This window comes from Lissotriton helveticus, chromosome 11, assembly GCF_964261635.1.
Source record: "Lissotriton helveticus chromosome 11, aLisHel1.1, whole genome shotgun sequence".
NCBI lineage: Eukaryota > Metazoa > Chordata > Amphibia > Caudata > Salamandridae > Lissotriton > Lissotriton helveticus.
In genome coordinates this window covers 888,513,569-888,541,517 of record NC_136072.1, presented here as the reverse complement: position 1 = coordinate 888,541,517, position 27,949 = coordinate 888,513,569, and the positions used below count along the sequence as shown (strand labels likewise).

Sequence of the window (27,949 nt, the reverse complement as noted above, 5' to 3'; positions counted from 1 at the left end):
GATCTTTGCTTATATGATGGATGACCTTAGGTGCTTTGTTGTGATGGGTGGACTATCGCTGTTGTTCACTCAATCTATGACTGACACAGCTGAAAGAAAATTATTAACATAGGGAGTGAGTGTGGTACCCATAATTGCCGGAGGAAGGGACTTGACTTGATATAATGCCAACTATACAATACATTCACAATATATGCTGTGCTTGCAAAGTAAACTACTGTACTTGTTAGTCAAGGGAGAATCTCTGAACAATCACAACTTCTAGAATTTGGATTTCCTCTGCTTTGCTACTCTGGCACAGACATGCTGTTCAAACAAAGTAACACTTCATCCACTGAGCGTCTGCTCTACATACACCTCTGCTATCTATGAGAAAGAAGATACCATCCATGCTTCCAAAGTAAACGTCTATCATTCTTCTTAATGTCTCAACTGTACCAACTTTACTTTTTCTCAACAACCAACTAACACCCTTTTCATTTTATTTGGTAAACCATCATCTTGACTTGCATTTCACTTTCACCCAAATGATATATTGCAATGCACACCACACATGCATTTTCTGATTCACCCATACAGGCAGTCATCTTTTCTTTCTCCTCCAACCATCCTTGCTTCAAGCAGCCATGCATTTGATTCCTTCCTATCAGCCACCTCTGCATGCATTCAAAAACACGTATCATTCTTTACATTCATAAATGTTTTACGACTCGCTTGTCCTTCCTTACACCCTTCTTTCCCTTTTAGTTCATCACGTCCCTCAAGTTCATCTGATCTGACTTGGCTTCACGATAAAAGTTTCACAGCTGACTTGAAGTCAAATAGAGGGGGCCATTGCTTACTCGAGAACTACCACCGCTAATGATATGGCTAAGTGAAGGGCGACTGTCTTCTCCGTGATTGGCAAAAATGTAGTTCTAAATTAGTAACTGTTCATAACAGTACAGTGTACTTCCACTAGTGTACTGTCTACTGTACATCATACACCCTTTGTAAGCCTACTCTAAAATGTCAATAAGTAAGGAGTATAATAACTTACCACTGTCCGCCGCTGCTGAGCCATCCCCCGCAGCTGCTCCTCCTGGTGTCACTTGTGGCGCCACCGCATCCGCCCCTGGAATGGACCCCTCAGTGCTGCTGGCCCCAGCACTGGTGGTGGGAAGTGATGCATCCAATGTTGTGATGACGTCTAGAAAAAATATGTCATATTTTTAGATGCCATACACCACCCCCTATTTCGTCTCGTAATGGAAGAGAAAATGTTATTACTTAAACAATTTTTAATTATTGGGACTGAAAAAAAGTCACGGTTTTGGGGAGGGTGTTAACTTATATGCTTAGCCATAACATGCAACACTTTTTTGCACAACTGATGAATGCTTGCTTTTTAACATGCAACATTTTTCTAATTACAGACAGAACCACCTACTCCTCATCACTACCAGGAGGATTTGAAATTCCAACAAGGTGAGGGCTCCCGAGTCCCGCACAGTTACTATTAATAATTAGATGTGTTAAGTTAAAGTATATACTAGGGAAGGGTGTTTAAACTTTACCGTCATCTATCACCACTGCTCGATGGGAATACTGCGCTATTAAAAATAAAGAAATTGTTTTTTTATTTCTTATTTGAAAATAAAACTTTAAAACTAAAAAACACTTTTTTTTTCACGAGTGAGTGAGCGGAAGGGTTTGCAGTTGCACTACTGCACTTTGCAAGCATGCTTCCGTGACTCTGATAGGTCGGGACTCGGTAGTCTTTTTCTGTTCTTCTGGGTCGTATAATCATTTGTCAGATACACTAGATAGTCGATTGGGGGTTCAACTTCTGTTCTGACTGAGGTATGTGGAAAATCGAACTGCACCTATCATCAATAATGTCCTATTTCTCTTGTCCATACTTCTGTATATGCAGAATAGTCCCTGAAACACTAGCGGTATGCTATGTGCTACTATCAAATCAAAAAGCCAACTACTAGCTTATTCTTGGTGGACATTGACATTTTGTTGTTGGAAATTGTCAAAGCACTAACATTAAGAAGACTGGAATAGACAGCAAGGGCAACCCAGAGGACTGCACTCAGTGCCTCTAGAGATATTGCTGGATCAGAGTTTTTTTAACACAGTTTTCCCACTGGTCAAGCTTAGCTACCTACACAGACCGACTCATAATAAAAAATAGTAAATAGTAGTAGCGCAGAGAGTGATGGTAGAGGCAGGATAAGAATGTGGAAACAGTCTACAAGAAGATCAAAGCCTATTTTGTAAAAAATAGAATTAGGAAACAGTTTGGAATTAATAGGAGCTGTAAAAGTTAGGGAAGTATAATTATTAATATTAGCAACAGAACAACTTACTGGGGCCAGCAGAAGAGCCTGCAGAGGACCGATCCTGCCCACCTTGTTCCGCCGGAGTCTCAGGTGTGGTCTTCTTGCCCCTGGGAGGTGCTGATGATCATGAAATAAACACAAACATGGATGATTATTTTTTTGAAATATTTGATTTCTTTGACCACAATCTAAAATTATCTCGGGGAAACAAATTACCAACAATTGCACTACATGTATTGATTGACCTATCTGATCTGGTCAACTAGGATAGATAATACAGTATTGCTGGATTCGCAGACCGTCTACTTGGAAAGTTATGTAAATCACTAACTAAACCAACAACAAAAAGGTTCTACTATGACTGCCAGCACTCAGCAGCACGCGACGTGACAGACACAGTCCGTCATCATGATTGCAGACCACTAAAAAATGTTCTACTACTAAATAACAAGTCATAATATAATCAACATATCAATCAACCACTATCTCTTCTTAGTGGCAGCAGGAGTACAAAGGAAGGACTAGACTTGAGTCTCTAGTCTCTCTAGCATTACGCAGTTCTGCTCAAATGAGCACAAAGTTGCTAACAAGTAAGCATTGGAGCAACACCACTCAGCAGGCGAGCACCTACAATCACAGAAGCTATTTAAACATTAGTTTACCTGTAATGTAATCGAATCGGCAGCATTCTTGCTCTTCGGGAAAAACATATATTAGCAATATAACATAGAGCAGAAGAAAACAAAGTAGTTATTAAATAGCTACTCACCAAGGCCAGGGATCTCCACGCCTAGCAGGTGGAGCAGGTCCTGCTCCCGGTCAAGGAGGTCAGCCCACCGGTGCGTCGCCTGATGGTAGGTGCGCCGGACCCCCGACTCCCTACCCATGGCCCGGCACACCTTATCCCAGAGCTGGCGATGCTCATGGAGGCCATACCCTGAACCGGGCCTGCCCCCTGCTGCCACGGTCTTGAGGAGGTGGCGCTGGACGTAGAAAATCAGTGCGGCCACCTCCACCGCGCTGAAGATCTCCCGGGCTACTACTTGCTCCCCCCTTAATCTCCCGCAAGGGAGCCGGGTACGGGGTGCGGGACCCTTCCCCTTGTTCTTCCCGGCTCCCTTTGCCATGGTCCTGGACAGGAATGGAAATAATAGAAAGAGAATAGAGAAAAAGTTAGTAAAAGAGTTAAAAAAGTAGTTTCAAAGTAACCAAAAGTAGAAAAAAAACACAAAATATAGATGTAGAAAAAGAGAGGGATATATAATGGGCAAAAAAGATCCGAAAAAAGTTCAAAGAAACAAAGGATTGCAAAGATTAGGGGAGGATTGAAAAAGCATGGCCAGAACCATAGCAATGAATGAAAAACAAGATGGCCGCGCCCATTGAGGACAGCGTGGGTAAGTTCGCACGATATTTCCCCCACGAGCACACAAAAACGCCCGCGACCACGTAATCGCGCACAACGCGAGAATGCAACTAGTGCCCGGAAACGGAAATACGCAATGCAAACAAGATGGCCGTGCCCATGTACGACCACATGGGTAACTTCGCGGTCTGCGTGCTGAAAGCAGCCCGCGAACACGCAAAGTGCCCTGCGAACACGCAAAAAGAAAAATATTCGCAAATTTGCGTAACGCGAATTCACAAATTTTGCCCATACTTAATCTAAAGTGGCCTCAATTCACCAAAATGCCTGGGGTAATTTAACTGCCATTTTAAATGATCCGAGGGCTGGTTCCCTTCCTTAGTCCCTCAGGTGTTGCTCTTTGCTGTTGACGGTAGGAGACATGCAAAGGCTTTCCACTCCAGGAGTGCTGATCATTGATGAGAATTGACCACTGGTTTGGAAAAGACTAAGGCCCTGAAACGGGTCTGCCTTACACCTGAACCGGTTTTCAGAGCAGGGAGGATGGGAGGGTTGGTAAGGAATCTTTAGCAAGATAAGAACTTTACCGGGTAAGGTGTTAACAAAAGTATGTAGCTTGTTCATCTGAATGAGACTTCTAGCCGTAAAATCCTTATCTTTGAACAGATACCAACACTGTACAGCTCCAGAGGTGGGTCTGCGAACACAACTAAAACAAAAGTACTACAGGACCGAACAGGTGAAGTATACGTCACAACGGACCTGGCTGACAAGGCAGTAATATTTTGTGAGCATTTGCAGTGATGGCCAAGTCGCTACCAAACAGATATCCGAGAGAGAAACACCATGCATGCTAACGCAGTGATCTTTTATTGATTTTTTATTTTCTGTATCTTGGTATAGCATTCAACTCACTCATGAAGGAGAATTTCTGTGCTGTGCAGATTAGGCAAGTGAGGAGAGGTGTTTAGCATTTTCTTGAAGTTTATAAACTCTAGGCAGGTGTGACGAAGAAGAAGGCGTTTATTCCAGTTGTATGGGGCCCAGTATAAAAAGTATCACAGCTGTGACTCTGTTAGAGTGAGCCCACAAGCCCTAAGGGGCTGTTTCATGGCCAATGCTTAACACATCTTCATGAATAGGGTAATCCATTGCGAGATGGTCCACTATTGCACAGCCTTTCCTCTTTTGGCTCCTACATAACACAAAGAGTGTTGATCATCCACCCGGGAACTCTTGTGCAGTCAAGGTAGAACTAGAACGCTCTTTTTGGGTCCAGGTGGTGAAGTCTCTCCTCCTCTTTGAATGGATGGGGAGGAGCAAAGAAAGTGGGCAGGGTAATGCTCTGGCCTACATGGAAGGGAGTAACAACATTTGGAAGGAAGGAGGCACGTGTCCGGTGGACCCGTTTGTCTGGGTAAAAGGAGGTGTAGAGAGGGCCTACAATTCACTGACCGTCGTATCCAATGCGATGGCACCTATGTAGGAAGCTGGCTCTGTATATACTATACCAAAAATAAGGTATAGTGTGCGCAGAGTCTAGTGGAACCCTAAAGGTAGGCATAGGTAAAAATAGATAGCCCCTTACTCTCTCTTTGTGGTAGTGTAGGCGAGCAGTAAGGCTTTATCAGAGGGTAGTGTTAAGCATGTGTTGTACACACTCAGGTACAAATAATGTCACACACTCAAAGACTGAACTCAGACCAATTTGTTTGTATGCAAAATATGATTTATTTTATTTCTAGAACCAAGCCAAGCCTGGTGCCGGTAAGTGAAATAAATGCTTTGCAAAATCTTATGCAATGTTTTACAGTTGAATGCAGGTTCAAATGCAGTTGATTGAATTACAGGTAAGTCAATGTTCCAAAATTACTTTACGGTTACTTTTCAGATTACTTTTTAAGCTACTTTTTCTACTCAGTGTGATATGCCTAGATATCACACTGGGACATTTCCTAGCGAAAAGGTAAGTTAATCAGTTTTTGTACACAGTTTCAGTGTTTCATACAAACCAACTGTACACTTAAAACAATTTTCAAGGAAAGCAGTCAATGTATTCCTACGAAGAAAAATTAAGTTAACGCTTTGCAGGTAAGTACAAGTTTGTGGGCGCTGGTATTCTGGGCTTAGAATTAGGGTTCCCCCAGGGTCGAGGGTGCACTTCTGAAACACCGTCAGTTGCACTAGGGTGGCCGGTTGCTGAGTGCTGAGGCCCAATGTTATCCAATGAGGGATAGGGAGCCCCCGGTTGGTGGCTGCTCACGAGCAGGCCACAAGGTTTTGGGGCCAAGCTCCTGGTGTTAGGCTCATGTCAAAGGGGGATCAGAGTTAGCACACAAGGGGTACCCGCAGCTGTGCAGGGAATGTCTGGGTGCAGGGTGCTGTTTTGGTGTCAGGTGACCGGTTGTTTTCAATGGGAGTTGCCGGTTTTGGCTTCAGCCTCCGTCCTGGAAGACTTCCGGGAGGAACCAACTGCTGGGAAGGTAAGTTGGAGGGCTCAGGGACGAAGGTGCACCTTGGATTTTCTTCTCCGGTACACAGGGAAGCTGGATGCAGGGGTGTCTTTTGAGGTCAGATTTCACCTTACCGGGCCACTCAAGGTTGGGGGGTCTCCATGCAGAGGCTGCAGGTGATGTCTGGGAGCCCTGAAGGGGTCAACCCACTGGTGAATCAGACTCTGGAGCACTGGGGGACCTTGCTGGAACCAGTGGGCCACTCGAACTCGGGCCGTAGGTGACAAGTGCAGTGGTGGTTCCAGGCGTTGGGTTTCTTTGTCCTCAGCAGGCTCAGAGTCTGTCTTGGGAATTTCTTTTGGACAGAGCTGCTGTTCACTGGAGATCCGATGTTTGTTGAAGGCAATCAGTCCTCCCAGGGTTCTGGAGGTCGCTGGCTGCAGGACAAGGCAACTTTTGGTGCAGGATCTCTGGATACTGCAGACGGGCCGGTAGGGATGGGCCAAGTCAGTTCTTCTCTGCAGTCCCCTCTGCTGGGCATCTTCTTTCGTCCTTTCCTTTTCGTACGTTGCGGGAATCTGTCTTCTTGGTTCAGGGCTGCCCCAGTAAATACTGTATTTAGGGGCGTTTTGGGGTCGACCACCATGGTAGCCTCTGACCTTAGGGTGACTACACCCTTGTGTGCTCACCTCACGTGGGGGAATGGGCACAATCCCAAATCCCGATTGGAGAGTGCCTGCCATCTTCAAGATGGTGGGCACTGAAGAGTGGGCTTCCAATGCCTCCCTCACCTGAGGGTTGGGGTTGGCAGAGGTGGGCACACCTTCTGGACTGTGCTAATTTTTCCCCAACTATCTTCCCACTGAAAAGGAGGTGAGATAGGAAAGGGCCTGCTCCTGATAGCAAGAGAGGCTAGTGGTCACATTACAAAGGTGGCAAGGCCTTTGAAGCTCCCCTGACACAAATGGCTCTTCCTTGCCTGAGGTAGGGTGTGACTACCTCTGCCCAAGAAAGGCTCTGTTTCTGGGCCCAGTGAGTGAAGGCTCCCACCCAAGGGGTCCAGGAAACGGTCTCTTGGTGTCAGGCTGGTGTGTACCATTCAGGAATTCAGGAACCCACCAGAGGCTGGTTGTTTTTCAGGGGGCACCTCTAAGATGCCTTCTGAGTGCATGTTTCATTAAATCCCACACTGGAATCAGTGTGGGTTTGATGTGCTGAGAAGTTTGATACCAAACTTCCCAATTTTCAGTAAAGCCATTATGGTGCAGTGGAGTTCGTAATGACAAATTCCCAGCACCATATACTCCTAATGGCATTACAGCACTTACAAGGTCTAGGTCTAGCCACTGAAGGGGTGCAGGACTCATGCACCTGTACCCTCACCACTGGTATAGTGCACCCAGCTAGAAGGGTGGATAACCTATGCCAGGGCAGTGGATTGTAGGCATGGCACACAGGGATGTGCTGAAATGGAAGATCCTCCCAAAGAAGCAGCCTGACTGGAGGACTGATGGCCATGCTCAACAGCTCAGGATACCACTGTGGCGCAACAAGAATGACTTGGACCCGGCCATTCCTGATCTTCTTGGAAACTCTGGGCAGGAGTGGTATTGGCTGGAAGTCATGCAGGAGGCTAGAGCTTCACTTGTAATGAAAAGCATCACCGAGCAGGAGTCACCTTGGAAACTCCAGCACAGACATGCTGACTTTGTGCGCTCTCAGCAGTAGAAAACAGATCTAACCAAGTCTCTCCCCTGTTGAAAGGGGCATTGCACCACTGCTGGGTGGAGAAACCATTTGTGATCCTTTAGGCATCTTCGGTCGAGTGTATCCAGAGAGACTGCCAGATGCTGCACCAGCAGGTAAATGCCCTGACGTTCCAGCAATGTCCAGAGGCTCTGCGTAGAGGGGTCTGCAACTAAACAAATCGCGGTTCATTAGCGATCACCTCAGGTCTTTTGCTGGTCCCTCCAAGGTCTGGACCATGCCAGAGAGATTTGCCTGATGCTGCGTCCATTGGGTCTTCAGGTACCACTGCAGAGCACACATATTACAATGGGTATATGTTACCAGCAGAATGTAGGAGGCCATGAGGCCCAACAGTCTCAAAGTCAATATAATTGAAATCAATGATAGAGACTGAAACATAACTAGCACAGCCTGAACTTGCCGCTCAGGAGGACAGGCCTGAAACAGCACTGTACCCTGAACAGCTCTGATGAAAGGGAGCATCTGAGAGGGTGTCAGGTACGACTTCAGCATGTTAATAGTAAAGCCCAGTGAGTGTTGGAGGTTTGCCGTAGTCTGAAGGTGGGTGACAGCTGCTGGGGCGAGCCTGCCTTCTTCTGCCAGTCGTTGAGGTAAGGGAAGACTGAAATCTCAGACCCCCGGAGATGAGCTTCAACCAACATCATCATCATCTTGATGAACACTCGGGGGTGCTGGTAAGGCCAAAATGTAGCAGAGCAAACTGAAAGTGCTCTTGGCCCAACATGAACCACAGATAGTGTCTGTGGGTTAGCAGGACGGAGATGTGGAAATACGCTTCCTGCAAGTCCAACACTACCATCCAGTCTCCCGGGCCCAGGGCACACAAAACTTGTGCAAGCATTTTGAACATCTACTTTTAAAAGAAGATGTTAAGAAGGCATGGATATGGTCTCCAAAGAGTAGGGGTAGGTGGTAAACTCTACTATGCCAGCAAAGTTTGTGGAGTTTTGCAATTCCATGCTATGCTTGGAGCACGGATTTCTGCAAAAACTTTAACAACCACCGGTGGAGCGTTGTCTATTACCGGTGCCCACATCTAATGAGATGCTGGAGAAAACACAACATGCCAGGAAAGATCTCGGTCTATTGGGGACGTCTCGGTCATGAATGTGCACAGTACTCGAGGCAACAGCACCCAGGTGATGAGATGCCAAAGAGAGAGCACAGCACTCAAAGAGCGGTCTTGCTGAGGAGATAACACACTCCTCCATTAAAGAGAGGTCATATTAAGTCACTATAAGGAGAGTGCACAATACTCCAGGTGAGGGCACCCTAACAACTAAACACCGTTCTGCAAGCGACAAGTTGATAACGAGAATCTACAGCACTCCTGGTGAGGTCTGGCTAACAAGTGTAGGCAATCATCCCTGAAAGAGAGGTAACATGGGAGGTCTCTATAAGTGAACAATATAACCCGGGTGATGGCTGGCTGATGAATAGGCCTAAAACTCCTGGTGACGTCAATTGCAAGTGTGGATACTGTTCTCCTGGCAAGATTTTATTAATGGGGGACCTCAGTATCCGAGTAATAAACACAATGCTCCAAACAGGGAGGGGTCTCTCTTTAATGAGGCTGTGTCATAGGGGCAGATAACTATATGGTGTCTCAATCAATGTCGTCGGTGCTGTACTCCAGGGAAGGTCTCATTGAGTGGACACGATAATCAAGGAGAGGTCTCGCTAATGAGTGGCTTGAGCCCTTATCTAGAAGTCTTTCTAATGAGTGCATTGGCTGCTCCAGGTGTGGTCCAATAAACCGTCTCTGAGGCGAGACATGACCCTCAGATAGGTTAAAAGATAGCTGTGAAGCAGCAGAGGCTCCTCCGCTAAGGTGGAGTAGCGTCGCCCCATTGCTTTGAGCAGTGAAAAATAAAATGATAGAAGCAATGGCTTACTTCCTGCAGCTGAGCCGAGGGCGGGGTCGTCCATTCCAACAGGTTGACACACCTGCAGGAAAGAGGAGGAGTGGTCGCACTGCTTTAAGTGCACATTACTGTTTTGCCGGGCGAAGAAGGACGGCCAAAATGTTATGCAAACTTCAATCTATCCACCGAGTTGTGCTTTACAGCAAGGTGGAGAACAAGCAGAGAGTCATAGTCCCTTAGTGATCACCTTACTATGGCGCTCACACCAATCAAAGTACTGCACTCATGGGGGGAGCACACATCTGTATTGTCATAGGGGACCCAATGGCATGCTGGGAGTCGAGAAACAGAGGCCAGCAGAGCACCAATGCGGCAGGATGCAGGTAGGTATTATTGCTTTCATTCTTCCTCACCCGTCACTGCCCTCTCCCGCATGCCTCCCCCGCTGTGCTGTCTCCCCACTTAAATGCCATAGCAGCCGCCACTAGTGTGAAGTTTTACAGCACCAGAACATCACTGTTTTATCTAGTGTACTGAAGGAAGGAGTGTGTGTTTTTTTAAGCTAATCTTGATAATGGACCATAATAACATGCTTCTAGAAACATCCTGGGGCAGGTGGACCTTTGTTTAGGAGCCAGATGTCCAGTCCATTGGACCTGGGGCTTTAGAAAGTAACTGGTTAATGGCACCGTGGCAAGGCAGAGCAGAACCACAAACCTGTGGAATGTGTACCAAGACAGCCTTGAATGAAGAGGGCGCCTGGCCTGCGATCCAGTTCCTGAAGGGAGTATCTTGGGTCAAACCCCCCTAGATTTCAAAGCCTTCGCCCCATCGGCATGTGATGACTACGATGCAACGTATCCTTTAGAAGAGTTGCAGGGAGCAGTTTGTAGAGGGATATTAGCACCACATAAATTATACTCCAGAAGGTAGATTGTAATTGAAGAATGTTAATAGCCTGCTCTGTATCAGGTCTCTTTTATGGTTTCAAAAAGCTCAGTGACTAATAAACAAATAGTCCTGACTTTTAACCCCTCCCATCCTCATGATGAGCTCAGCTCCTCATGAGCCACGGTGGCCGTGTGCTCATGACGAGCTGAGCTCGTCACAACGGCCGCAACGCTCGCACGCGGGGCTTATTCCCCCGCTGTGCTGAACGTTCTACAGAAACTGGTGTGGCCGTGACGAGCTCAGCTCATCATGACCACACGGCCACCGTGGCTCATGATGAGCTGAGCTCGTCATGGGCACCGGGGCGCTGTGCGTGCCCCCTCCCCCCAGCCCCCCAGCCCAGCGAGGGAATTAGCCCCGCAGGCAAGGGGTTAAGAAAGGCTCCTGTGTGCCCTATGACAGATCTGCTTTTCACATGCTACAGGATGTTTTGCTTTTTATTGATTTGCAGTGTAATATGTGGGAAGAGCTAGCTAGCTAATCTGGGCAGAGGAGGGCTGTGAAATGCACATGAGGCTGGACTTAGAAAGCGATACTTTGAGGATTCAAACACACAGTAATAAAGCATAAGTAACTGAATTTTAAAACGTTAGTGATGTCCCTCTTCTAAATCTCCAGCCTTATCCTGTAGTCTTTCCTCTACTCTAGTCCTTCCTCTTTGTCGGTGAGGTAGGAAAACACTGTTTGAGCTATTGCGGCAGTGGAGTTGTTGCGGCCTACACCCCTGGAATGTGTAGTTTTTTCTGAGCCCCTTCTTGCTACCAGCCGATTAGCCACCGGTGCCAGATAGCACCAAGTGGAGAGAACAGATTCGAAAGGAACTCGGCCACAATGCAGACTCCTGAGATGATGAGCTAGCAGATGTAATGGCTGCGTTTCAAATAGAAGGAACCCCGAAGTCACCAGACAGCAGGTCATGCAGCATACCTCGCCCAAGTCATTTAGAACAGCACTATACTCAGTCTTGGTGAATTCACTTCAGCCATCTCTGCCCTGCACCAACTGCCCTTTGGCTCACCTAACGCATGTTTTTACTCCCTTTTCTGGCCCTTTCGACTCTTCAGGACCCCGATGCTCTCCTGCCCTATAGTGTCCCCGGCAGTCAGAGAGGTACAGAGGGAGCTGGGAGTAGACCCTCGTCAGGGGCAGAGTGGTGTGTCGGGAGTTGGTGTGAAGAGAGCATGTGGGGGGGGGGCTGTGTTTCCATGACTTAGGGTTGACTATCTATTTTTCATAAACTCCGCCTTCTCAACTCAACGGAATTTGGCAGAGTTTTTCAGTAACTCTGCTAAATTCTGCCAAGTGAAACCCTGCGAGCACCGTCCTGACCCATCAGAGGTGAGAGCCATCAAAGGGCTTGTCCGTGAGGGAAGACTGGACATCCCCTGAAAAGCCAGATGCTCTCAACCAGGCATGGCATCGCAAGGCCATATACTATGAAATCGATCTGCCCAGTGAGTCGGTCCTGTCAAGTCCACATTGGATGGTGAACTTAGCGGCACCTCTCCCATCAGCAACAGCCTGAAAAAGTAAGGCCGGGGACTCCTCCGGGACAATAGTCAGCACTTGCACAAGCAAATCCCATAATATATGGTAATAACGGTCCAATAGGCACACAGTGTTCACCGACCGCAGCACCAGGCTTGTGGAAGAGAACATTCTCTTACTGAAGGTGCCCAGTCTCTTAAGTTCCCTATCCGGTGGAGTGGTAGGGAACAACCCAGGGTGGATGACGTAGCTTGGACCACCAAGCTCTCCAGAGTAGAGTACTGGATAAGGAAACTGGTATCCTCAGGAGTGGAGTGATGGTATTCACAGGAGCCTCTGTGCAGGGCTTGGCCAGGCCATAAATAGGACATCTGTAAGGGCTTCATTGAATGACAGTAAGGGTTCTCAGGGGGTGACTCAGCTGAAGTACCTCTGCCAAGACGCTAGTCTTGACTGCCATGGACGTTTGGTTAAGGTCAAGGACCTCAGGTGTCCGGCACACCATCATTGCAAAACAAGGTTCCCTCCTTCGTAGCCACAGTAGGAGGGAAATCATACCAGTGTCAAATGAGGTGCCTAACCCAGTGGCTTCACCCAGTTCCTCCTACCGGCTGTCTTCCTCAATTGGGTCATCTCCTTAAGGGCCCATAGATACCGCCCAACCGTCTCCCTCACCAGACCTATCCTTCAAATAAGGCACTGGCTCCGCTCCGGGAAGAATGTCCTGGGTAGGTACCATACCGGATGCAGCATTGGACAATGCCCATCGGCTCTGTGTTGGAGTCAGGAAGATATCGCTGGCTGGTGACACCAGGGGCATAAGCACTGAAGCGGGTGCAGAGGAATGTCTTGGTCTTGCTGGTGGATGTGCTCTGCATCCAGTGAGTGATCCTTGGGGTCCGACTGGCGCCGAGAACAAACCTGCTGGCATGGTCCAAGTAGATCCTCTCTAGCCAAAAGACGAGCCTGTGGAGACGGTCTAGTGCTTAGGGGCCGGAACCGGAAGGGAGCGCGGGCGGAAGCGGAAGGCGGCCATTTTAGTTAGGCGCCGACCGCGATCAGTTAAGCGGTGTTGTCCCGGCGCTCCGGGGAATAAACAGAAATTAGCCCTCTACCTGGCTCCTGTCTTACATATAGGGGGGCTCTTACAATGGCGACGAGGTGTGGCGCTCACCCGTGGCACCCAGTTTGAGGCGGCGCTCGTCGGCAGTCGCCGGCGCACAAGGAAAATTGTGCAGAGACAGACAAGCGTTTCCCGTCGAAGAGGGAGACGCTAGAAGATCCCGGAGCGCGGCAGTGGACAGCACATGCGGCGGTTGCAGCAGAGGCCTTGCTCCCTGTCTGCCGCTACAAGCCAGGCAGTACTAACAGACGTTGAAGACGGCCACAAGAGCTCAGACCACGCACAGAGCGCCAAGTAAGCAGGTGGCAGAGCGCAAAGGAGACACAGGGAGAAAGAGGTGCTGAGGCTCCACGCCGTGTTAGGCGAGGGTGCAGGGGACCACAGCGCTCTTCCCACCGTGCCACGCTGGCGGAGCGGCGAGACCGGAGCGGAGGGTCAGTTGAGGACGGTGGGGAAAGGCCCCGTTCTCTGCAAGATACAGCTGAGGAGTCAGGAGGCGCGACCAGCAGCGAGCGCAGTGAAGTGGAAGTAGACACGAGACTAGCGCCTGGCAGCCCACCCAACAGAGGGTTCCCAGCTCCAGCAGACCCCAGGGTGAACAGGAGGATGGCATCGCAATCCACCTCTCTCACGCAGATGGTGCCCTTTCTCCCATCGAGAGGGGAGCCTGCTATGCTCTGGGAGGATTGGAAAAGGTATTTCCAGAACTACTTAGAGGCACTAGAAGAAGAAAGTGGAGCTGCGTATTCGAGCAAAAGAAGGAAAAAATATATTATTACACAACTTGGGCCCAGAGGGCACCAGAGTGTTTGACACCATTGTTAAGGGGCAGAGAGATGACACCGACACAGATGTTTTCAAACATGCCATTGAAGACCTTGATGCGCACTACAGGCCTGTGGTGTGCGTGGCCATTGATAGACACAGTTTCTTCCATAGAAAACAAGTAGGAGGTGAGACTATCGACGAATATGTAGCCGCACTTCAGAAACTCGCTCTCACCTGCAAATTTGGTCCCCTTCATGACGAGTTGATACAGGACCAAATCGTAATGCACACGTCGAGCACGCATGTCCAGGAGAAGTTATGGGTAAATGGTGATGCACCTTTGAAGGAAGTTTGGGCCATGGTCAAGAAGGCAGAGATGTCCAAACGATGCGCGCAAGCGGCCCGGAAGGATACAGGTAGCACACAGACGGTCTGCAGAGTCATGACGAACTACAAAGGGGAGAAGACCAAGCAGAAAGACACAACGAGGTACCAAGACAATAAAAGGGGCCCGCAACCTGGGGGAACAACCCAAAGGACAGGCAGAGGAGGAAGACTAAGCTGCTACAAATGTGGAAGCACAGCGCACCTGGGAAACGACAAAGCGTGTCCGGCGTTCAGGGCTAAATGTACATACTGCAATATCTTCGGACACTATGAAAAAGTATGCCGGCGCAAGCCCAAGGGAGCAATGGTCAGGTATGTGGACCATGAACAACAAGAAGAGGAAGCGAACCGAACAGAAGAAGAAGAACTGGAAGAATTCCTCTACATCGACGCCCAGATACTGGATGTCGGATGCACGGAGTCGGACAAACCTAGGCTAAATATGCATATAGGAGGAGTGCCCATAGAGATGATAGCGGATAGTGGAGCTCCCATCACCATAATACAAAAGCAAGTGTGGGAAAAAGAATTCGCAAAAACAATCAAGGAAGAGCTACAACCAATGAACTTACGGCCAGTCACGTACACGGGGCAGAAGATACCCATGTTAGGATACTGTCCGCTGCTTTTCGAGTTCAGAGGGCGGCATGCCAGGTGCAAACTGTACGTTGCGGAAAAGGGGCCGTCAGTGTTAAGTTGGAAGGACCAAGGAGCATTAGGAATACAACTGAACCCAGGAGGAATAGAGAAAATAATGTTGATGGACATGGAACAAAACTGCGACAACGAGGCTTGGCGCAGGCAGTACCCAAAGGTGTTCAATGGACAAATAGGTGAATTGGTCAAGTACAAACACCTCATCAAGTTGAAGGAAGGAGCAAAGCCAGTCATACACAAAGTGAGGAACATTCCTTTCAGGTGCCGGGAGGCTGTCCAAGCCGAACTGGACAGACTAGAAAAAAGTGGGGTGATACAGGCAATTGAAAGCTTGGAGTGGCTCTCGCCTTTGGTGGTGGCCCAGAAACCAAATGGGAAGGTGAGACTGTGCATCGATCTAAGGGAACTGAACAAAAACATCATGGTCGACAAGTTTCCCCTACCCCGCATCAACGAAATGTTGGCCAAAATGAAGGGCATCAAGTGGTTCTCCACTTTGGACTTATCCTCGGCCTATCACCAGGTGAAGCTGCATCCCTCATGCAGTCATCTTACGTCCTTTATCACGCCTTTCGGCTGCTACAAATTTGTCAGAATGCCATTCGGATTGGCATCTGCAGCCGCAGTGTTTCAAAACCTCATGCACAGACTCTTCAAGAAGGTGGACGGGGTCCAATTCTTCCAAGATGACATTCTGGTCATGGGAACGTCCAAACAGGAACACAACGAGAAGCTGCACCAGGTACTTCGCACACTGCAGGAAAACGGGTTGACTGCGGAATGGACCAAATGCAAATTCGGGGTACCGTCAGTGACGTACCTCGGACATGAAGTGAGTGAAAGAGGCATTGAGCCAAAGAGAGCTAACATGCAAGCTATCCTGGACGCGCCAGCCCCGAGGAAGAAGGAGGATGTCAGGTCATTCCTGGGGATGGCCGAGTACTATAGCAAATTCATTCCCAACTTCGCCACCAAAACTCACTGCATGCGTCAACTACTCAAAGAGAGAAATGGATTCCAATGGAACGAGGAAGAGCAGGAAGAATTTGACAAGTTGAAGCAGGAACTGAGCGACACCATACCATTGAAGGGGTTCGATCCTGAAGCGGACTCTGTTCTCACCACCGATGCAAGTGACAGAGGGCTGGGAGCAGTGCTGATGCAGAAATCAGAGAGGGGCGAGATGAATACCATCAGCATCGCTTCGAGGTCCTTGGCACCGAACGAAGAAAATTTAGCGTCATAGAAAAAGAGATGCTGGCAGTAGTCTGGGCAATGGAGCGATTCAGGCAGTACCTGTGGGGGGCCAAGTTTCTAGTGAGAACGGACCATAAACCTTTAGTAAAAGTGTTGACATCAAGTGGACATGCCCCCGCCACGCCCAGAATAGCGAAAATGATGCTGCGACTGTTGGACTTTGTGTATGAGGTGGAGCACATACCAGGACCACAAAATAAGGTGGCTGACTTCCAGAGTCGAGCAGCAGCACAAGAAGGAGCCAACAATCAAGTGACCCCGGGATGGGACGGCTACGTGGCAGCCACCATCCAGGACATGGAGGGAGTGATCAGTGCCCAGGAGTGGGAAGAGGCTTACAAATCGGACGAAGATCTGGAAGTGATTAAGGGATACGTAGTCCGCAGATGGCCTGAGAAGAGACACCTCAAAGAAACCTTACGGAGGTACGGGACGAGATGTCCCTGGGGGAGAACCCCCTGTTCCTACTGAGAGGTGACAAAGTGGTGCCTCCCCGCGGATTGATAGACCATTTGCTAGTACTGTTGCATGAAGGATATCAGGGCATCACAAAGACTAAAGCCTTGGCTAGGCAAATGTACTGGTGGCCAGCCATCGACTCCCAAGTAGAACGATTCGTGAGGCAATGCAAGTCTTGTGCCAAGGCGGACAAATCCCAGTGCGTGCTGAGGCCCCCGTTGGGAAGGTTCCCCATACCGGATGGACCCTGGGAGATGGTGTCCGTCGACATCATGGGACCCGTCCTCAACACGGAGGGAATACAAAAGTACGCCATTGTGTTGATTGACAAGTACTCCAAATGGCCAGAGGTGGAAGTGAAGGAAACAGTGGATACAGAGGCAGTGATAACATTTTTGAGAAACACGTTCATCAAGGAAGGAATCCCGAAGGTGATCACATGCGACAATGGGCCACAATTTACATCGGCGAAATGGGAGGCGTTTGTATCAAGAAATGGTATAGAGGTCAAACACACGCCAATATATCACCCAGCAGGGAATGGACAAGTTGAATGTTTCAACAGGGTGATCATGGGCACCATTCAGGCAGCCATAAACGACGGATTAGACTGGGAGAAGGAATTACCGAAAATGTTATGGGCCTACCGTATCACACCAGGAAGCACGGGATACAGCCCATTCAAGGTACTAAGAGGGAGAGAACCGTTCACAAAGGACAATGCAGTGTGGAGGAAGATGGTCGTGCAGAGCAAATGGTCGCCAGCAGTGGTCAAGAGAAACCTGGAAAGAGCACAGGAGACATACACAGAACATTTCAACAAGAGACACAGCGTCCAAGGAGCGACATTAGAGAGAGGCGACTGGGTAAGAGTGAAGGTAGCCACCCTTAAAAGAAAGGGGGAAAGCAAGTTCACACCACCCCTGCAAGTTCTAGAACCGTATGCCAGATCGGCACTCCTCAGCGATGGCAAATTATGGTCGCAGGACAGGATGGCGAAATGCAGCAAGATCTTGCACTGGGGGCAGAGGCAGACGAGGACGTAGAGAGAAGCGAGGAAGAAAGTTGTGGACGGATAAAAGGGGAAGTAGAAGAAGGCATGCAGCAAGTGGAAGATAGAGCGGGCAGAGAGGACAAGGAAGTCAGAGACACAGGCGAAGAGAATGGCGGGAGTCAAAAAAGAAGGGAAGAAAAAGAGACTGGAGTCTATGGTGAGAAGACAGCGACCGAGGGTCGCAATTCAGAAGGACAAGGAAGAGATCAACGTGAAGGAATGACTGCGACGAGAGCAGGAAGAGTTACCAGAAGGCCAGAGAGGTTTAAGGACTTTGAGATGGACTACTAGTAAGACAAACAGTTATTGTATATGTGTTTGTATAAAAGGGGGGAGATATGTGGTGACGGTCTAGTGCTTAGGGGCCGGAACCGGAAGGGAGCGCGGGCGGAAGCGGAAGGCAGCCATTTTAGTTAGGCGCCGACCGCGATCAGTTAAACGGTGTTGTCCCGGCGCTCCGGGGAATAAACAGAAATTAGCCCTCTACCTGGCTCCTGTCTTACATATAGGGGGGCTCTTACAGAGCCGTATGACCTCTTAAAACTCAGAGTGGATGGGGGTTGCTAGACTCTTAGAAAATGTTGGAAGCGTGGAGCAGACCCAAGATCAGGCCCCACCAACTCATGGTGCTGGAGGGCCGATGCTCCCTTGTCTCTTCAGGTGACTCCGGTGGACTACTTGTGGGACGTTTGATGACTTAGAGTGTAACGACGAACATTGGGAGGGGCTTGATGAATGATCTCAGAACCTCCCACGCAAACAGGACCTCAAGTGTTGCAGAGTCCACAGATGCTGGACAGTGAGGACCTTAGGGGACCACTCCCTCAGCATCTTGGGGCATGGCACAGCAATCCTTGCATGACTTGGAGTAGTGTCCAGGATCCAGGCACCACAAACACACCAAGTGAGCATCTGTTACTGATGTTTGCCTATTACAGGCCAACATCGTTTGAGACCAGCAGTTTCTTTGCAACATCCTCACACCAGGAGATAACAAATCTTAAAAGGGTTGACACAAAGTAAACAACAAGTCAGAGAGCAACTGATGGGTAGCTCAATCCGGATCAGCATTATCTGGCATGGATAGGAAAGAACTGTTGTCAGTGCGGCAAGGTGGCGCCTATTTAGGTACAGCGCATGTCACCAAAGGGGATGATGGACGGAGTGTAGAACATTGTAAGCACTCACCCCCAGTCAACTGATACGGGTTTAATCCATCATCATTCTTTAGTTCACTTCGCCACCGCAGTTCAGACATGGCCATATGCAAATCAATCTGACCCTGTGCCTCATGGGATCAGTCCAGCCCGAACTGCCAAGCAATGTCTTCCTTAGACCAGAAACAAGCATCCTGGGACCGGTTACTGGCTAATCAGCCGTCTCCAGTCACATATCACTTTCCTTCCAAAATGCAAGAAAAAAACATTTATTCTAAATAAATGAACAAATTACAGTTGGTGGAGGTGGAGAAAAAAAGGCATAAATTATCAAATGACATTCCCTTAGAATAGTGCACAGGTTGCATGTAACTCCAGGTTTACAGCCATGCCTTACTTTTCAGCCAACAGCTGTCGCACTCTGGGGATTGTAGGTTTTTCTTTAACACAGCAATTATGGGTTTATATCAAAAATCATAACGTGCAATGTGATTTTGGTTAAAAAGTTATCAATGGCAAGGTTTCACGCATGACATAAGCAATAATATACCATATAAGATTTTCAAGTCCGTTTAAAAACCTGTGACTGCTTGTTCTATATGCAAGAGCAATCTTTGGTCACCTGTTCTGTGAGAACTAACTTTTTATCATGCATCAAAATTCGCATTCACAATACCAATAATATTTCTGTTTGATTAACACGCAATATAGGTATTGCACGTTAAGCAGCAGTGCAAGCTTCTCTTGCATCAAAATTAGGTACAGAATAGGAGTCAGCATCAGGAGTTCTTATAACACGCATTATCAACTCGGTATTAATTAGCTAATTAAAATGAAGATGGTAAAATCAAACACCTACTTGCTAAATAGTCAGTACATGATTTTGCACTGTGCTACGACCTGTAGAATGTGGCATGGATGCAGCTCATCAGTTTCCTTAATAGTTCATAGTACAACTTTGTTTACCCTCTCGCCATTTGTTTAGCCCCCTCGCGACCATCGCCCGCCAACACAACCTCAACATCATCTCTTACGCGGATGACACTCAACTGATCCTTTCTCTCACCAAGGACCCCAGCACCGCCAAAACTAACCTACACGAAGGAATGAAAGAAGTTGCTGAATGGATGAAAACACAGCCGCCTGAAACTGAACTCAGATAAAACAGAAGTCCTCATCCTAGGTACATCCCCCTCTGCATGGGATGACTCTTGGTGGCCGGAAGCCCTTGGAAAAGCACCCATCCCGACAGACCACGCACGGAACCTAGGCGTTATCCTGGATTCTTCCCTTTCAATGAACAGACAAGTCAGCGCCGTATCCTCATCTTGCTTCAACATTCTTCGCATGCTCAAAAAAACATTTCGATGGATCCCCACCGAAACCAGGAAAACAGTCACCCATGCCTTGGTCATGAGCCGACTGGACTACGGAAACACCCTTTACGCAGGCACTACCGCTAAACTCCAAAAGAAACTCCAACGAATCCAAAACGCCTCAGCCAGAATCATATTAGACATCCCACGCAACGAACACATCTCTGGTCATCTGAAAGACCTCCACTGGCTACCCGTCAATAAGAGAATCACTTTCCGACTGCTAACCCACGCACACAAATCACTCTACGACATCGGACCAGAATGCCTCAACTCAAGACTCTCCTTCTACACCCCCTCCCGCCAACTTCGTTCCTCCAGCCAAGCCCTCGCCACTGTACCTCGCATCAACAAGACCACCATGGGAGGCAGATCCTTCTCTTACCTGGCTGCTAAAACATGGAACTCACTCCCCACTCACCTTCGCCTTACCCAGAACCACCTAGCTTTCAGAAAGCAACTTAAAACGTGGATATTTGACAAGTAATCCCCCCCCCCCTCCTTAGCGCCTTGAGACCCTCTGGGTATGTAGTGCGCTATATAAATTCTTTGACTTGACTTGTTTATACAAATTATGCAAGAGTTAAAAGTACTCTATTTTATATAAGAAGTCCCATAGCGTCATTGTATACATATACACAAAACCAAATAATTTATTTTTTAAATGTGGCCAAATTGCTTGTGAGAGGGATTTCCCTGTTTTGCAGAAGTGGTGTTCTCTCTCTTTAATTGGCTAATCAGAGTTCATTTTTGATAAATCATATTTGACTTCCACTAAAAGAGTTGGATTTTTTCAGACCATATGTCATTCTCTGTTCTCCTGAGGACAAAAGTAACAAAGTCCTCGCTCAGGGAGTGACCCATTATTATGGCTAAGAGTTCATTGCAATTCTTCTAACAGCCAATTGAAGTGTCTCACGCGTTGTGTTTTTTTTTTTAATTGAGTCCCGGATAACGACACTTAGAAATATATAGCGCCCGACAGGCTATTTTGTGCAAACCAAAGAGTTCAAAACGCCAATGAGTTCGGACTATCAACAACCCTGCTATTGGCATAGAGCATGGGTGCGCCTCCAATGCAGAGACGTTTTAAGGGCAAAGTGGGCGCTGGCCGAGGGCCCTAGATGTTCAGGGCGCTCCCGATCGAGCCAGCTCTGTTCTGCAGAGTGTGTGCCCTTCATTAATTCTTAAACAGATCGTTTTAAATACTGTTCTACTTTAATTTATTTTTAATGTGGGTGAGATGCAGGAATCTATTACCGAAATGTTGCAGAGAAACGTGGTGTTTATTTTTAATGTAGTATCAATAAATTTGTATTTTATTTTACATCGAAACACGACCTTACATGTGAGAAATGGGAAGGGGGTCACAGAGATTATTTGCAACAATATTACTGAGCTGCGGTGTGTTTCAGTGTTGAAAACACAATCACTATATCTGAATATTAAATGTAAACTTATTTAGAATTTGGACCAGTGTGTCTGTGCACTGTCAGTGACCTGGCCAAAGCGGGCATGAAGAAGCTGAAACTGGATCATAAATTCAAAGCTGTTCTGAACAGGGGCCCACAAAATACATTTGATCCAGGGCCCTCCAAATCCTTAAGATTTCTCCCCTCCTATGCAGGTATAAATGATGCACCTGGAGGTCTAGAACAGTGCTTCACATTCAATGGAGCCTTTAATAGGCAACAGGTGGAGTAGCATAGGTCTATGTCACATAGGACAGTAAGAACTTTGCATCAGAGAAAGCTACTATCCATCACAAAAGAGGTGCACATCAAGGAACAGTAAATGAGTCCCTCTTTATTAAACGAGTAAAGAAGATCAGCAATAGTTCAAGCTTCTCTCCCTCCTGCAAATCAGTCTGTGGTCACTGAGTTCACTCCCACTGCTGTAAATCATGTCCACAATAGTAGAGCCCTGAGAAGGAAAACTAGTCTACTTTGCTTAAAAAGAGAGAGTAAGGATGTACTTCATTTTACTTGAAGTGACGTCATTGTGCATGGTTTAAGCTAATTTAACCTCCTACTATCATTTTGAAGTACTTGTGCCGTGTACAGAACTGAATATACTATGGGCCATTGGGTAATGTTAACTCTGACCCTTATCCTGGCAGTAGCTCATCAGGCAGGTTTTACTTGGATCTGCAATAATTAGCACGAAACAAAATTGTGGACATTAAATCTATGCCTCACACTACCTGGCACACATGTAGACCTGCCAACTCACAAGGTGCCACAGTGTGTCACACAATATCAGCTCTTTTGTCAGGGTCACCTGATGAGGACAGAAATAACAGTGGCAGACAATTCGAAAACACTTCAGAAATTGTGTTTCCAACTCATGTTGTGATTTCATGCTGTGTTGAGACTGAGCACAGTCATGTCCATCTGGGGTTTGTAACCTCCCCAGGACAGCAGTGCCAACGTTTGAAGTCAAGTTTTTTGGGTGATGGTGGGTGTTAGAAATTACTCAGGGCAGTAACCTGAACAAAGCGCCTGTCGATGGGCAGCCTCTGCTGTAGCGCCACTGGCCCATTTACTTATGATCTTAATACTCTCTGGTACTATACCTCAGGGTCATTAACTTTGCCCTCTGTTGGATCTTGAACCGTGCAGAGAGGTGTTGGATATAGGGGATCCAATCCAGTTAGTCAATGGGGACAAGGAATTGGATAACATGGCTAGGATCATGCAAACAAGTAATTCAGTTAGAGTAATGAAAATAGTAACATTAAAACCTGTTGACTAGAGATTTCTCTATTAAAATTCCCATCCCTCATTAATACTATTGGAATGCATAATCAATCACGGGAGACAAATTCGAGAGACAAACGGGATTTATAAATGGTTAGATTTTATCAGTAATTTTAGGAAGTAAATACATCAATCTCTTGCATTTTAAATTTAAAAGTACATTATAATCAGATGTATTATTCTCTGGCAATAAATTACCAAAGTTCTCGAAGGAGAGTTCAGGAAAGGTCATGGGGAGAGGTGTGGCGCAACGGCCAGGGTGGATGATTCCATAACGTGGGGCTCACGGTTCGATCCCCAGTGCCAGAGGCAGATCAGCTCATCATGAGACTCTGGGCAATAGCTCACTTAATCTCCCATATGGCCCCCACAGCGTGGAGACCCTTATGGGTGATTAGTTCGCACTTTACAAATACTGGAATTTTATGGATAATATCAGCTCAAGGATTCCCTCCAAAGGGGAAAAGAAATCTAGGAATAGCACACACAGTGTGTGCACCAGCCAGGAAAGTCCACAAGTGGACTCTCAGTCCGCTAGGACGCAATACTCATGGGAAAGGTGACAAAGAATGTAGCCCATCAAATAGAAAAGAGGATGTTCGCGCCTGATCATCAACCCAAGAGAAAATATAATTTTCTCAAATCCGGTGTGTGACCTCCTGGGTTACCTCATCAGATCAGACCACTCAGTCCATTGGTCAGTTCGTAAAGGATTATTGGCATGTAGCATGAGGAAGAAATTTTTATGGCTAAAAGGTGGAAATCATTACGTAAGCGGTCGAAGTATAATTACGAACAATCAGCGTTCAGTAAAGTCACGAGTGAGTTGAAAAGGGCAATTTCTCACAGCAGATGTTCTCATTGTATCAATTTAGTGGCAAACAGTCCTGGAATGTGCATGGTAACTTGTCTTTAGAAACACAGTATCATTCTGCACTGCAAACGTATGAGAGATCTCATGAGAACAGAACCGAGTACGAAAAAGAAAATGCAAGCCTAACGTCGATTTTAGTTCATGAAGTACACTATATAAATTAATAGGAATATATTTCAATCTAAAGTTTGCACCTCGATGTTCTTTCGATGTTTTAGGTAGTTTATAAAGCATTTGAATTCCATCACAATTTGCACATGTATTTTTGACACATTTCTACATTTCAAAAGTACCAACATATGGATTAATTTCAAAATATATGACTACTAAATTGTTTCTAATAAATGTCATTAGTACATGTATGAACATCATTCACTGAACGTTTCAGTGAAATCGGGATTAGCAATTACGCACCACACCATTAATTTTTCCCGGTTGGTTCACACTTTAACATAAGCAGAATTGTATTAAAGCAACTCTTCAATAATAGTTCCTAAGGTTATCCAATTTACATTTGGTTCTAATAATTCTTCACGTATATATCATTATCCAAAGAAACTGTTAAGTAAGAATTCCACACGCAAGTCATCGCTTTCACATTTCTATTTCACGTTAAAAAAATACCATGAGATCATAGTAAGCACAAACCTATTTTAATCAAACGAGAAATTTATGTTTAATCTAATCTTTTCTACATGCTTTTACCATGTACCAACAACGTGATGCAGTAACAACGCTTCTTTGTGATCTCTATCTCAAGACTCCTCAAGGTAAATGAGCATAAATTGTGCTCGTTTGTCGTTTACTTTTAGAAGGTGTTAAAATGTGGTTGTATGTGTCAAGTAATTATTCAGCAGTTTATCCGCTTCATCGCCTCCCTTAGAAGCACTGTCAGTGCTAGGGAAGGAATTGGGCTCAAGATCACGTCACCTCGCAAGGCACCGTTCTCTAGGTCCTGCCTGTCACATTATGAGTTTTTTTCTTAAATATAACGTTGGTTTTTTTTGGGGGGGGGGGCAGGGGGTTGGCAGGCTCATCGCAGCCATCAAATTAGTACAGGTACCGCTACAACTTCCAATGAAGTCAGGGAACCCTACCCTTAGTGGCGAAGACATATCCTTCTCCACCTACTCATATGAAATATGAAAATTGAGCCCTCTATAACTACGGGTAAAGTTTCAAAACTTCCAGGGGTTAATAATTATTTGCCCCTCAAGGACACCATGGAACCGAGTACAGCGAGGAAACGACGCATGCACTCTACACTTTCCAGCTGCTGTCCTGCTTGCAGTAGCCCCCCTCGGGACTTCTGACTGTGGGAATGACGTGCGTGGGGTCACAATGGGCAGGGACTTTACAATCACCACGCAGGGACCCATTTTACACCCTATTTCATTTTACAGCCCATATTCGCACAGCAAGTGGAAGTTAAAAATAAAAAAAACTTGTTTAGCTTCGCTCACCCCTTCCCTTCCTTGTAAAATACAGTTTAAAACGATGACAAAGCACACCCGACTACAACTACCAGAATACGTTGTGGTGTCAAATGAAAGCACATGAGAGAAAGCAAGGTGTCCGGATGACATAAAATGAGGTAACTAACACAGTTTATTCGTAAGGATTTCTCACCCACATTATCGCTGTAATCTTCTCGGAGTCATTTTTTTGATGCGCCATACACACCAAAAAGCCTTTTTTTCTGTAAATCATTAAGTACATTACAAATAGGGCTGCCAGAATGATGGGATGTGGAACCTGTGCTTGGGTTCAGGGGTGGTAGTGCACGTGTGTGTTTAGGGCGTCCGAACGTGTTTAGAGTTGTATCCGGGTGTGCGAGTACGGGCGTACGTGCCGGTGTGCGCAGGTGGAACGCTTCTTTGCATAGTTCCGCAAGTGGCGTAAAAATAGGTGAACGGTGAACTCCAGGGGCCTCCTCCTGCACTGTGCCCTGGCGGCGGACCCCTCTGACTGGACCTGGAGTATGGGGGGCCCCTCCATGTAGTTCTGCCGGGGGCCCTCAAGTCTCCTTACGCTACTGCAAGTGGCTATGTTTGGGGGCGTGCCTTTGTGAGGGAGTCGGAGGCGAAGGGTCACCGTTGTTCCAAAGGACAGATGTGTTGTGGTTTTTGAAGTGACGACGGGACTGATACGAAAAAACATGCAATTGGCAAAGGAGTAAAAATGAAGCCCCGAGTAGTTGTTCCAACCTAAATTAAAAAGAATGTAAACAGACACGGTGGTGGTTACAGACACCATCTTACTTTGCCACGGTCGTTCGTGAGTGATGCGACCCTCGCTCTTGTAAACGCCTGTCAGCAGGTTCGAGGACGTCCTTCCACAGCCCCGCCGCCGCGGAGGCCCACCCACGCCGCTGGAGGTCCCCAGTCCACCTTTCCGCCAGCAGACTGGGATGGCGCGAGGACGCGCTGCCCGAGACCTAACTTGATGCAGCTGGGGCAGTAGATTCCCACCCTGCTGGCGGGCAGTCACGCACACAGGTGCAGGGATTCCCAGACGCCTTATCACCCTGTATCCTTCCAGCCCCGCCTCCGCTCAAGGTTGACAATCTGCCGCATGAAGTCACAGATGCAGAATGTGGAAGTTTTGAGGTCAGCATGAGTGACATGACTAACACAAGGGAGCTACGTGTTCTAAACGTTTAAAAATGCCGTGCTTTGCAAAATCAGGGGATGAATGCGTTATACAAATTAAAGCCGGAAACGGGGTCCTAGCCTTCAGTCCCCTCGGCCGAAGAGTGCGTGGGCCCTGCAACGGGAAAGCAACAACCTCTGGCTGCAGCAAGAAATCACTTGGCACCGAAGAAAGAAGTCACGGCCGCCTCACTCAAGACTAAGCTTTAGCCATCTGTCTCACCAGCGGATTAAACATCCGGCGCAGGGCTGACAACATTTCGATACTAGAGTTGCAAGTCGCACGGTCAACAACAATGATCCTAAGACGCTTTACCACTGCGAGGAAGAAGCTGTCAACAGAGCAGCACGTGCAGTGGCGACGGGGCCAGTGGTTCCCGGCTATGGCTGTATTTTTGCTACTAAACTATGGCAAGGGGCTCCCTTTCCCGTGCGTGCACGAGGGTCCTTGGCACGTTTGCTAACCACTGTTGTCAGGTGAGCATAGGTCATACCGTCTATTATTTGGTTTCTGGAATTCGTGATTATGCAAGTGTGTGGTTTTTAACAGGTGAACGCCTGATCAAAATATGAAATGCTTTATTGAGCGAAAGGAAAAATTACAGTAGTTCTTTCCAATAACCTTTCTTACACCGAGCCCCAGTCTTTCTTGTCACTCCTATTACTTGGAAATTGTCACAGAGTAAGTAGACCTTTGATAATAATAATAAAAAATACAGAATCTTCCACTTTAAAACGTTGTTCAGCTCTGATTGGTGATCATTACATTAGGTGTGAATGTGTGTATATATGTGTGTGTGGGTGTGTGTGTATGTATGTATATATATATATATATGCAGAAAAACGCCATTCGCCATGCCCCCTGTTCCAATGGAGACCAAATAACGTAGAGTGAAACCGCCGTTTAAGTGCTAATCCTTAGTGCTTTATTGGTGCAAAATCGTGCCAGCAATCTGTCATATATATATATATATATATATACATATATCAGCAATATTTCAGTTTTGAATGTTCACATGGTCATCTCCAGGTCCCTAAATATCCCTAATCCCTTGTGGAGTCGCGCAGAATTTCATACCATCCCATCATCTTCAACCTCTACATGAAGCACCTTGGGCTGTACTTGCCGATTACAGCATCAAAGTTCACCAGCATGTGGGCGATACACAACTCTGCTGGAAAGTCTTCTCTGCTCCAAACCTTC

The 27,949-nt window shown here is 47.1% G+C and overlaps 1 protein-coding gene across 1 annotated transcript in view; it reads right to left on the bottom strand.

Annotated features, from left to right (window-relative positions):
* NOS1 (nitric oxide synthase 1) overlaps window positions 1–26,574 on the bottom strand; it is a 1,595,398-nt gene extending 1,568,824 nt beyond the window's left edge. The window contains exon 1 of the mRNA XM_078667121.1: window positions 26,356–26,574. The gene's annotated coding sequence lies outside the window, so the exon portion shown is untranslated. The remainder of the gene's footprint in view (window positions 1–26,355) is intronic.
* Window positions 26,575–27,949: the final 1,375 nt, after the last annotated feature.